The sequence below is a fragment of the Xyrauchen texanus genome, chromosome 15, assembly GCF_025860055.1.
Source record: "Xyrauchen texanus isolate HMW12.3.18 chromosome 15, RBS_HiC_50CHRs, whole genome shotgun sequence".
Taxonomy (NCBI): domain Eukaryota; kingdom Metazoa; phylum Chordata; class Actinopteri; order Cypriniformes; family Catostomidae; genus Xyrauchen; species Xyrauchen texanus.
The window spans coordinates 42,306,145-42,318,586 of record NC_068290.1 but is presented as its reverse complement, the minus strand read 5'-3'; the positions used below and the strand labels follow the sequence as shown (position 1 = coordinate 42,318,586).

General features: G+C 38.1%; 1 protein-coding gene across 2 annotated transcripts in view; it reads right to left on the bottom strand.

Moving 5' to 3' along the window:
• The window catches only part of LOC127655889 (glutamate receptor ionotropic, kainate 2), a 301,274-nt gene that overhangs the window by 24,254 nt on the left and 264,578 nt on the right, over positions 1-12,442 (bottom strand). The window lies entirely within an intron of this gene.

Here is a 12,442-nt window from a genome sequence, read left to right as displayed (position 1 = left end):
TATGCAGCATCATTTCAAATCAATAGTTTTCAGTTTCAGATGTCATTGTAGAAATATTCACAGTCAGTCATGATTACTTTAATCAATTAAGAGAGTAGTATTCGGCTGGTCATGTGATTCTAACATGGCAGCCCCCATGTGTGGACCCTCGCCATGTAGAATAAAACAGCTTTTATAAGGTTACTGATATAACTGAGGTCTTCATTTTAATGTGAGTGCTCATGATTTACTACATATATTGCAAAATTACAATTCATGTCTTTAGGAGTTAAACTTTTTTAATATGGAAAAAATTGCTGAGTGCTCCTTTAAAACTTGCAAAAACTACCTGAAATCAGTAATGCCTCAGGATATACTGAAAAACTTGGAACAAATCAATTCAGACATCTTTTGGAGACTTTGCCAACAATAAAACTTGTCAAATTTCTACATGTATTATTTATTTTGTTAGTTTTTACAAAATTTTACTAATTTGTTGCATGATTTAAAGAATATTGTGTTTGAAATAAGATTTTGTGAATTACACACAAACCACTACATTTCACCCCCACCAAAACCCAAAATGTTTAGAGGGCCTAAAATCATTCTATGCCCGGGGCCCAACATTTGGTGCTACACCTCTGTGTTTAGAGACTCAGACCCCGTAGATGCCATAGGAAAACATCAAGAAAACACAAACCACTTATCAAAAGATTACTGTGATAAATCTATTTAGATTTATGGGTAAAGTTTACCCCTCAATTAGCCCATGGTTGTTACCATGGTTAATTATTAAAATAATTAACCATGGTAACAATTCAGTAGTTTCCAGAATACCATAGTTGTTACAGTTATTGTCAGTTGCTTAAAGTTATAATACATAAATATGGGAGCTTCTTCAAAGAGTTTCAGACTCTTTCGCCATGCTGTCTTGCAATGAGGAATGGTGTTGGAACCAGATTATGTATAAGGCATGGGGGGCTGTTTCAACATGATGATATGTTTTCCCTCTAATGCTGAAAACTAATGGTAAAAATTTGAAAAAATCTACAGAGTATATCTGGACAAGCTGAAATACACACTGATAAGCCAAAACATTATGACCACCTGCCGGGACACCTGAAGGTGTCCTGGGGTATCTGGCACCAAGACATTAGCAGCAGATCCTTCAAGTCCTGTAAGTTGCGAGGTGGAGTCTCTGTGGATTGGACTTGTTGGTCCAGCACATCCCACAGATGCTCAATTGGATTGAGATCTGGGTAATTGGAAGTCAGGGCAACATCTTGAACTCTTCATCATGTTCCTCAAAGCTTTCCCGAACAATGTGTGCAGTGTGGCAGGGTGCATTATCCTGCTGAAAGAGGCCACTGCCATTAGGGAATACCATTGCCATGAATGGGTGTACCTGGTCTGAAATTATATTTAGGTAGGTGGCACTGGTAAAATTGACGTTTGCATGATTGACTGGACCTAGGGTTTCCCAGCATTTCCCACAGCATCACATTCCCTCCACTGGCTTATTGTCTTCCTAGAGTGCATCCTGGTTCCATCACTTCCCTGGGTAAATTGTGCACACATACATGGCCGTCCACGTGATCTAATAGAAAATGGAGCTCATCAGACCAGGTGACCTTCTTCCACTGCTCCAAGGTCCAGTTCTGTATATTGTAGGTGCTTTCGACTGTGGACAGTGGTCATCATGGGCACTCTGGTCCCATGACTACTGGTCTGCGGCCACGCGACCCCATATGCATATGGGTGTTATGCACTGTGTGTTGTGACACATTCCTCCCGTAACCATCATTAAAAAAAATTGAGAAGTGTGACACAGTAGGCCTTCTGTCAGGTCGGACCAGATGGGATAGCCTTTGTTGTCCTCCAACATCGATGAGCCTTGCGAGCCCAACACCCCTTCGCCGATCGCTCAGGTCTTTCCTCCTGCCCATTCAACACATTGACTTCAAGAACTGATTGTTCACTTACCATCTAATCTACCCAGACCTTGACACATGGACTTGTTAGGAGATGATCAGTGTTATTCACCTGTGAGTGGTCATATGTATACGTATATAAAAAGTCTTATTCTTTCTACAAGACTCTGAGGAAAACTGGGAAATTTAAACATGAAGTTTGTTGCTCTAGCAGTGTGAGATTATGTGAGATTCTCACAGTCTTATGAGCATTATTGAGGTGTGAAAGACACAAACTAATGTGGTACGAGCCATAAAACCCTAATGCTGTTTGCTGAAACATAGCTCCCAGGGTGCCATTGATAACACCAATAAAACCCAATTACATTCGAGGGACCGGCATTTTCTGCTTTTATCTATTCATTTTCTGTCTAATTAAAACTAGTTGTCATTCTTAATTTGAGGTAATGTTTCCTTCTGGGCCTCCTCGTGGGCCTCTATTTGAAATTCTCCCCGATTCCCATCAGCCCCCTCACCTCCCTCGCAAAAAGAGGTAAACAGAGTAAAAAACGTCTGGAAAGGTGCTTTCTCATTTTATCTGAAATATGAGAAAGAATTAGAGCACTCAACCATCTCTTTGATCCTTTAATGTGGTAATAATGGAGGTATTACTGTGGTTAACTCAATAAAATAAGGATTATAGCCTATATTATTATTATTGGTGACAGTTATTCTCTCGTAGATAACACATATGCCTTGTATGCATGGACTAGACCCCTTTAAATAGGTTTAAAGTCTTATTCTAACCCAATCACTTGAAATCAAGAGCATGTGTATAGATATTATCATGGATTTAACGATAACTGACACTTAATCTGCTTAAAACAAAAGGCAACTTGTCTAACAGCATGCGATATTTGACTATCAACAAAGAGTACACAATGCAGCTTATTCTGCCCAAGAATCACCCAATAAAACAGACAGAGACCGCATGATTGATAATGTGACCAATTATAATATAATCCTAATATTTAGTATACTTGCAACAACAGTAAGTGCATCACACAAATCACATAAAACACAAATATTTTATGTTACTAACATGGCAAACTGTGCAGTATGCATCAGATGGTAAGTGTTGGCAGTGTTGGGTAGTCTAAACGGCAGCTGACATAAAAAAATAGACTTACAGAAACATACATGTATTTACACTGGCCACAAAAAGTATTAGTATTAAGCAAATGTCATTACATTAGATTACAAAATATCAAACCAAGTGTCATTTGCATATTATTGATACTAGAGCTTCTCTCAGAACTAACTTTACATTACTTTTTGTAGTATGTGTGTGTATATATATATATATATATATATAGTCAGTTCTCCTTAAAGGGATAGTTCACCCCAAAAATCTTATTCAGTAATTGTTTACTCACCCTTGTGTTGTTATAATCCCATATGGCTTTCTTTTTCTTAACACAAAGGGAGAAATTGTGAAAAATAAAATAAAATAAAATTGTGTTCAGTGATGCCATACAATGGCAGTTAATAGTGACCACCTCTTCAAGCTTCAAAAGAATGCAAAATATAATTCAGAAGTCTAAGAAATTATTTCATGAGACGTGATTGTTATGAAAGCATAGGAAAATGTTTGGAGAGAAATAATCCTAAATCTAATGTATTATTTTGTGAAACTGTTGACCGACATTTGAGCTCCTGTGCACTCAGGCCCCTCGTGACATAGGGCATTCAAGTGAAAACACATTTAGTTAATCTAAAAACAGATCTGCCACAGCGATAGTGACAATAGAACACAACATCGCTGCATACAAAACAGAGAATAGAACTTACTGAACATGAATTGATGCATTGTGGCATTTCTATGCCCAACCTTATTATTTTTTTTTTTAAATGGAGTACTCAGAAATCAAACAGAAACATTGAGCAGGCTACAGGCAGCCACAGTCACACCGTGTCTTATCCCTCTGGGGTCTGAGGGTGTTTTGGGCCCTGGAGAAGTTTTGACATGCCTTGACGTTTGTGCTTTTTTCAGTTGCTTAAAAACACATTAATGACTAAAGTCTGATAACACTGCATTCAGCACAAACTGGGCTACAATAATATGTGAGCAACATGCATGTACAGGTTTGTATTTTTGAGAAAACAATGTTTATGTAAAGAAATTTAAGTCACTGAAATAAGGCCATATACTAAACATTTGTCCACAAGACTTTTGAGAACTGGATCTTGTAGCCTAGAGTTTTTGCTACAAAATTATGTGAAAACCATCCTGATCACTCATTCATACCAAACAATATAGTAATTTAACTTTTGTAAGACAATTTTAGTGTTGAAAAGCAATATGCGAGGAGGCGTGAACTATATTGAATATTGAGGTGATTTACACCTGAGAAGACAAAGACCCTCCCCTTGGCCTATCAATGAGGAATGTGACAGAAAGAGAATGAATGTAAGGAGATTTAATGATCAAAATCAAGTTTTAAGTTAAAAGAAGTAATCTGACTGTACATTTTCTTATAATAAAGACTTAATTTTATACCTACACTACCGTTTAAAAGAAGTCACTTCTGCTCACCAAGACTGCATTTATTTGATCCAAAATACAGTAAAAACTGTTTTCTATTTGAATATATTGTAAAATGCAATTTGTGATCAAAGCTGAATTTTCAGCATCATTACTGCAGTCTTCAGTGTCACATGATCCTTCAGAAATCATTATAATATGCTGATTTTCTAATATGGGCATATTTAAAGTGCATTTTACTCATTTACACCTGAACACATATTTGCAAGCACAAGCTTTGTTGATGATAATGAGGGAGCATAAACACTAGTTAAAATGTAATGTAAACATTCATATTATTTTTATATCATATTTATATAATACAGCATACAATTTAAATAAATGCTTTAGCTGAAACAGAATTTAAATGTAACTAAAACTTGCTTATTAGGACATATTTCAAATGTCAATACTCTGAATCCTGTCTGGCAAGTCTGGAAATAGTACCACTAGTAAAATATGTACATGTTTATATAAAATAGCATGTCAGCTAAAGAAAACTAAATGACTTACTCGTCTGAAATTGTATCCTCAACTGGATCAAGTCTCTCTTCAAAATACAAACGTTCATGCCTTGATTGTCTCAGCACATTAGCGTATGAATGAGCTTTCTGCTGGTGGGTGGGATCACATTACAGATAATGAGATGAACCGGTTAAACCGGTACATCCCTTTGTTTCATACGGATTACATTGCAGGAGAAATTTTGTTTTAATTGTTTTATTTAAAAGTAGACATTTTAAGCTTTCTTTAGACATATGTTTCATGTTCGTGTGATCAGTATTCGTGGAGTTTCAGTTCATTTTAGTGACGTGTTTCTGAAATATGCTCATGAACAGAGACAGCTGAAAGCTCACCCTTTTTATTTTCTTTATTTTACAAAAGCACAACAAATTGTTGTTATTGTGAGTGTACACAAATAAAAGTAGACCCTTTATAGTCTCTAATGATGTCTTACACTTATCTGTATACCCAAAAATGATGCTGTATTGACGAAAATATCCAGCAGGACGCGCCGGCGCGTCCATTGACCCCAGAGCGTTAACCTGACGGCAAACAACACGTGATATAAGGTATATTTTCTATGTTAATCAGAGTTTTTGTCCTAACCAGCCGTGTCAAGCGACGATACATTCTGTTTTCTATTTCTGGTACTCTGTCCGCTGTGATCTGGCAAACTTTCTCATAACAGTATATTAAAGCCAGCATCTCATGAGCAGGTTAAAAACTACAGTATTTTGGCCGAGAATGTGTTACACCAACTAAATATTTTTGTGGAGGTCTCATTCTCTTCAGGTCTGTCACAAATTCTCACTGGTGCAAAATGGAGACGAGGTGACAAATATTCCTGCCTACTTCATCCCTCTCTTTTTGATTGAGGAAAAATAAGGCTGGGCATAGAAATGCATCTATTCTTTGACTACAAACTCTTTAGACATGTATAGGAAGTCCTGTTCTCTGGTTTTTCTGCAACTGTGTTGTGTTCTTTTGTCACTATCGCCATGGTGGACCTGTTACAAGGATGCTGTGTGAACTGAATAATACATTAGATTTTGATTTGTTTTTCATACTTCTCTTATGCTTTCATAACAATCATGTCTCATGGAACAATTGATTAGACTTCTGAATTATTCTTTTGTGTCCTTTTGAAGCTTGAAGAGGTAGTCTCCATAAACTGCCATTGTATGACATCACAAAGCATAACATTTTTCAAAATGTCTCCCTTTGTGTTAAGAAAAAGAAAGTCATATAGGGTTATAACAACAAAGGTGTGAGTAAACAATGACTGAATTTTCATTTTTGGTTGAACTACAGATTAAGTTCATCAGATTAATACAGACATGCTCCACCAACATTTGACAACATGTCAAAGTGTCCAAATACTTATATCTATAATTTTATAATTTAACTGAAATGTTTTGTTAGAAAAGTTTGTGTTATTAATTTAATTAAAAGACACTTTTTATTAATTATTAACATAAATGCCAATTGGTTTGATATTGTGTTATCTAATGCAAATATAGATTTTTAAGTCTGACTTAAGAGTCCAAATGCTTTATGGAGCCACTGTAGATACATACTGATGCTGTTCTTTAATGACAAGGAATACTTTTGCACCATCCACATAAGCAGTTATGAGCGAGTGAAGTATGCACATGTTTATTTTGTTGGTTTAGATCTCAAATATTTATTTATTGCCATACAACAAGGGCTGGTAGAATTTAGGATTTCCAAGACTTTCCCATGATGTTTAATGGCACTATTAACTTGGAGCAACCTTGGGTTCAATTTCTTGAACAGGACATAATGTTGATGCCTCATCAAGCTCGCTATTTGTGGTAATCAAACCAGCAATATTGGACATTTCACTGAAATTTGTATATATATGTATTTATTTTATTTCCATTATTCACATTGTGATTAAAGTATATTCTCATTACTAAAAATACACTGTGTATATTTATTTTTCATTATACCTTTATAGTACAACAAATACTTACACAGTATAATATAAATACTGTATTACTGTCACGATTCACTGTTGTCTGCCCTGTGTTTCTCCCCTGTCATCTGTTCCTGGACTACACTTCCCATAATTCCCTGCTCTCATCTCTGCCAGCTGTCCTTCATTGTCCTCACCTGTGTTTCATATAGTCATTATCCTTTGTGTATTTAAGCCCTGTTGTTTGATCATTTGTTGTCAGTTGTTGCATGTGTTTGACCTCCCGTGTTTAACCAGTGCCCTTCGTAGATGTTTGCTCCTGTTCATGTTCTTGTTTCCCAATGCGGATGTTTTATTTGTTCCCGTGTCTACCAGTTATTTGTATTTGTTTATTTCCATTAAAATCCTTAGCTGCACCTAGATCCAGCTCTCTTGACTTCTTCCCAGTGTTACAATTACAAACATATGCTATTTTTTTAAAAATATCTAAGCTCCTTGTGCACTACCGAACTAGTGACAGATGTTTGATGACATGGCATCGCACATGACACTTCTTAATGAAGCCTCAAGGGACAGGGACAGTCAACATGCTGAAAGCTGACTGGGGGGCTTTCTATTTCCACAATCCTCGAGGGGCAAGCTGCACTGCCCCAAACCACTGAGATAAATCACAGGTGTCACACACATTTAGCAAGACACCAAGTGATGATTTTGATTTTCAAATGCTTTCTTGTATCCCAGTTTTATTTGCAGACTCATCTAGAAGTAAACCATTGGTAGGTTGACTTCCAAAAGAGTGTAAACACTGTGGGTCATGTTCAACCTAGCCAGCACAAACAACATAGCAATAATGGCTCAACCAATGGCATGAGTACCTGCAAATCAGACCATCGGTCTGGGAATAGTTATAAAAACTCAAAATGGTGAATGGAAATGTATACAGAGACATATGTATTGTTTCTGCATACACCATACCTACAAATTATCTAGAGTACTACCCATTACTTTGCCCTGACAGATCTTAAATTAAAACTATTAACTATTGTGAGGTTTAAGTTAAGCCATTATCTACAACAGTAGCTGAAATAATGCCTAAATAGTTATTTGGCTAGTGGTCAGTGTTGGGTAAGTTCCTCAATAAAGTAATCCACAAAAATTACAAATGACTTTTTTTTACATTTGAATTAAATTCATGTTTTAAATGTTTTATAATGTAGAAATATGCATAATCCAAGTAATGTACCTAATATGAATAAACTTTATTTAAAGTAACTGTAATCTTCGGTCTGTTTTCCCCCCAAAACAACTGGATCCCTTCAGAAGACAAAATCTTAATTTTTGGGTGAACTAACCCTTTAAGAAAGTAAATAGGGTACATTCTGATTTCATGTTTACTTTAAAAGCCAGAATTGGCACAATAATCTAAGCTTACTACAAAACATTTGCTTTTTGCATTCACCTGTCTCGATAAATATGAAATTAAACATTCAACTGCACCCAGCATTAAAAACTCTCCTTTACACATCTTATTAACCAACACGCTAGACTGCAGATGGTCTGAACACTGATCCTGTCTGTTACAGCACAGGGATGCTTGCCAGAAAGACTGAGGCGTTTCCCACCATCACAGCTCCACCGTTAATGCAAACCACCAACTGTGTGCTGCTCAAATCAGTGAGATATATGCTAAACGGACTCCTGAATGGGAAGAGCAGCCTGCCTATGTTAACCGCCTCTGAAAGGGTAGGATTAGCAATGGAGATCCCTTGTGTGGAGCTGTCTGAGAACAGCACACAGGGAAGTGATCATGCTAAAAATCATTTTCCATGTGCTCTGCATTAATTCTACACAATACAATCCCATGACACACAGCCGACAGTCTGAAAACACTCTCACTGGGTTTTCTGTTAGACAACATACCTAACTCATTTAACCAGCTGAGTGACTAAGCATAAACATCTGTGAGAGACAAGGCATTTGACAGCTGGATTTCTCTGTCCATGTGGAAAAGCTGGGTAACTTGGATCCCTCCATAAACCAACACAAAGGCCTTCAACCCATGAATGGATTAAGAGATCTGAGCCAGTAAGTCCCTGATACATGAGCAATTTATGATTATGAGGTTTCAAGACTGCATGAATATTCGTCATTCACCTTCAGGAATTTTAGAGGAAAAATGTTTACAGGGAAAGTACATAAGATATTCTCTTGACACCACCTTGATCTGCCCATTTGCAATTGTTTTATATATATATATATATATATATATATATATATATATATATAGATTTTTTAATGAAAAGGAGCTGGAGAGAGGACATGCAATGATGAGGAAAAGGAGGAGGAACAGGCTCAAGAAATGATGCAAGGTGAACTCAAACTTGTGCCACCATCATGAGCGCCATCCAATTAATATTAATAAGCAAACCCAAACTCAGGACGTTGTAATAGTACGAGATGGCGAAATCGTAAGAAATCAAATGAGTTGCCTCATACAAAAATGTACAACCTTTACTCACATAGAGAGAGAGAGAGAGAGAGAAAACAACATGAACAATGTTATTACCATTATTACTAAGTTTAACCCCTAACCCAAACCTAAACATAACAATAAAGTCTTACCCTTAAAGGAATATTTCACCCAAAAATGAAAATTCTCTCGTCATGTACTCACCCTTATGCCATCCCAAATGTGCATGACTTTCTTCAGCAGTACACAAATTAAGAGTTTTGGAAAAATATCTCATACAATACAATGCAGATCAATATTTAAATATGTTTTATTATAAATTATCCTCCCTGCCCAGTAGGTGGCAACATGCATGAAGAATCCCAATCGCCAAAAACTAAAAGTAAAAAAAAACATTGGACTTAAACATTGATCTGTTTCTCACACACACAATGTCATATCACTTGTGAAGATATGGATTTAAATATTGGAGTCTTATGGATTACTTGTATGCTGCCTTTATTTAAATATTGGGCCTTAAATGTTTTGGTATCCATTTATTTGCATTGTATGGATCTACAGAGCTGAAATGTTCTTTGTTTTCTGCAGAAGAAAATTATCCAATCTGGGATGGCATGAGAGTGAGTAAATAAAGGGATAGTTCACCCAAAAATGAAATTCTCTCAGTTTTGGGAGAACTATCCCTTTAAGTCTAAACCTTACCATTATTTTAACAGAAAAATAGGCTTTATGATCTGGGGGTTGTGGCTTTAAATATGTAATTGGCAGTTCTCAGCCAGAAGAAAATGTAAAGTGGATTTTATGCAGATATTTGAAAGTCTGGCTATGTACTAATTATTCGCTAGTAAGTGGCTCTAGATTACTGATCATGATAGAGGTTCAATATTCATCTCCCCTGTTAAGAAATGTAGTCCACTTTTAATCAGAAGATGTCTCAGCATCTCAGTATTGACATTCACTGCAATGCAGGCTCAGTAATTTTCTCACTGGACATTTACTTTCCTCCCAGTCTAATGACTTGATAAGGGTTTGTGCAGTATCTATCAACCATAAAGCAGGGAATCACTCAGTTCCCTTTCGACTCAGTCCACTTGACATTGCGTAGTAACTCATATGGGCAGTGCCTGCATACACAACCTATTTGAAACCTCTCTATAATAATGCCAATATTCTAATATTGGCTATGGTGTTTGAGCCCCGCCTGTTTTGGCGCGAAACTGAGCACAGACACCATTTCCTCAGAATTTCTTCCCTCAAGACAGCGATCATCTCTTGTCTCGAAGCCCTCTACATTTCGCTGTCGATACACATGAGTCAGCGGTTGGAATCTTCATGGCAGCGAGAAGACTCTCCACTCCCCTGCAGTGCGGAGAACATCTCTCCGCCTCGATGCTTGAAGCTCTGCTGGGAACGGACCTTAGCATCCTGATTCTCCGTAGTGCGTCGGCAGGTTTAGAGTATTCTTTAAAAAGCCATTGTATTTGTGTGATCTAAATATAAATATATATATATATATATATATATATATATATATATATATATATATATATATATATAATATCTAAGAGTCACTTATGTGTTTGCGTCTTTTTCTAGATGTCTTTCCGTCAGCGTTCCTTGTGCGAGAGACACATCCTGCTGTCATATCAGCATGAGAGCTGCGTTTTCAGTCTGGGCCCAGTCTCAAGTCACTTTGCTCACGAATCGCCCTCGTGCTGAGGGATGATTCAGCCACTCGTTCCCTCCTACCCGCCTCTTCTGTGATACTCAAGGGTTCACACGAGGAGGCACAGCGGGGCCACGAGGTGAAGCAAAATTAATTTGAGGTGGATTTCGTCACAGCACACGCCACACGAGCCCCTCAATCTCCACAAAGTGCATGTTTCTCCGGCCTCTGAAGGAGCATGCGGCCTCATCTGATGCTGGGGTTGATGATGTCATGTCTCTATCCACATCAGGCAAATGTTCATTGGATGATGCGGCTGCCTCTCCCCCCAGCGAGGGCGAGGAATGTGCATGCGCCACTGACTGGGAGATGCCCGTGTCCTTACAAGGGCAGTCGAAGAGCTTCATCCTGACTGGTCTCCCCCAGAGGAAACTGAACAGTCTCGCCTTGATGAATGGTTCCAGCAGTCCGGACGCCGTCGAACGGCAGAATCCCGCACAATTCTTCCCCGAAGTTGATAACGAACTATTCAATTCATGGCGCTCAACCTTATATGGCGCACTCGAGCAGTGACGCAATCCTCTTAATGTGGATCACGGGAAAGTAAGCGGTATGCCCAATTACCCCCTGTGGAGGAGGCGGTAGCGGCACACCTCTGCCCAGCAAGTAACATGTACATCCTTCCAAACCGTGTCGACAAACATACGCACTGGCGGGAAAAGCTTACTCAGCAGCACAACAAGCTGGATCAGCTTGTTGGAAAAATCCACTCTTTTGGAAGCTGCAGTGTCCCAGCCGGCCTTTTCGGCGGCTCTATGAATACGTTTGCGGAGTGTTATGTCGCGATTCAGCAGCACAGTCGTAGGCTATGAGACACTTTATGCCCACACGGAGTATATCACAGCTGGTTCAGCCTCTCTCTGTTTTTCGAGTCAGTGCCCGACTAAAAGCCCTATAACTGCTGCCTCGCGGGCACCTGCGTTTCAGCACGTGCAGCAAAAGCACTCCTGATGGGCACAACCCTTTGAAGCAGAAAGCAGAGCCCACGATTCCCTCTGGGTCTGCTCCAAAAAAAAAAGGCTTGATTGGAGAAACACAAAACATTGTTCGCCATCTCCCCACTATTTTTGGTCAGGAAAGGAATATTGTTGTTCACAATATTGTTCAAAATGTTGTTTGTGTCTTACACTCAAATAAATGTAATAAAAAATGCAATAAGTGCAAAAAGAATACAGCATTTTTTGCAAATGCAAGAGATGCTCACACATTCTCAATAAAGAGCACCTTTTTCCTCTTCAAAGCACACATATTATGCACAACCACTTCCCTACAGTAAGTGTCACATCATATCATGTGGTGAGCAAACCAAATTGCCCTCTGTCCCATTACG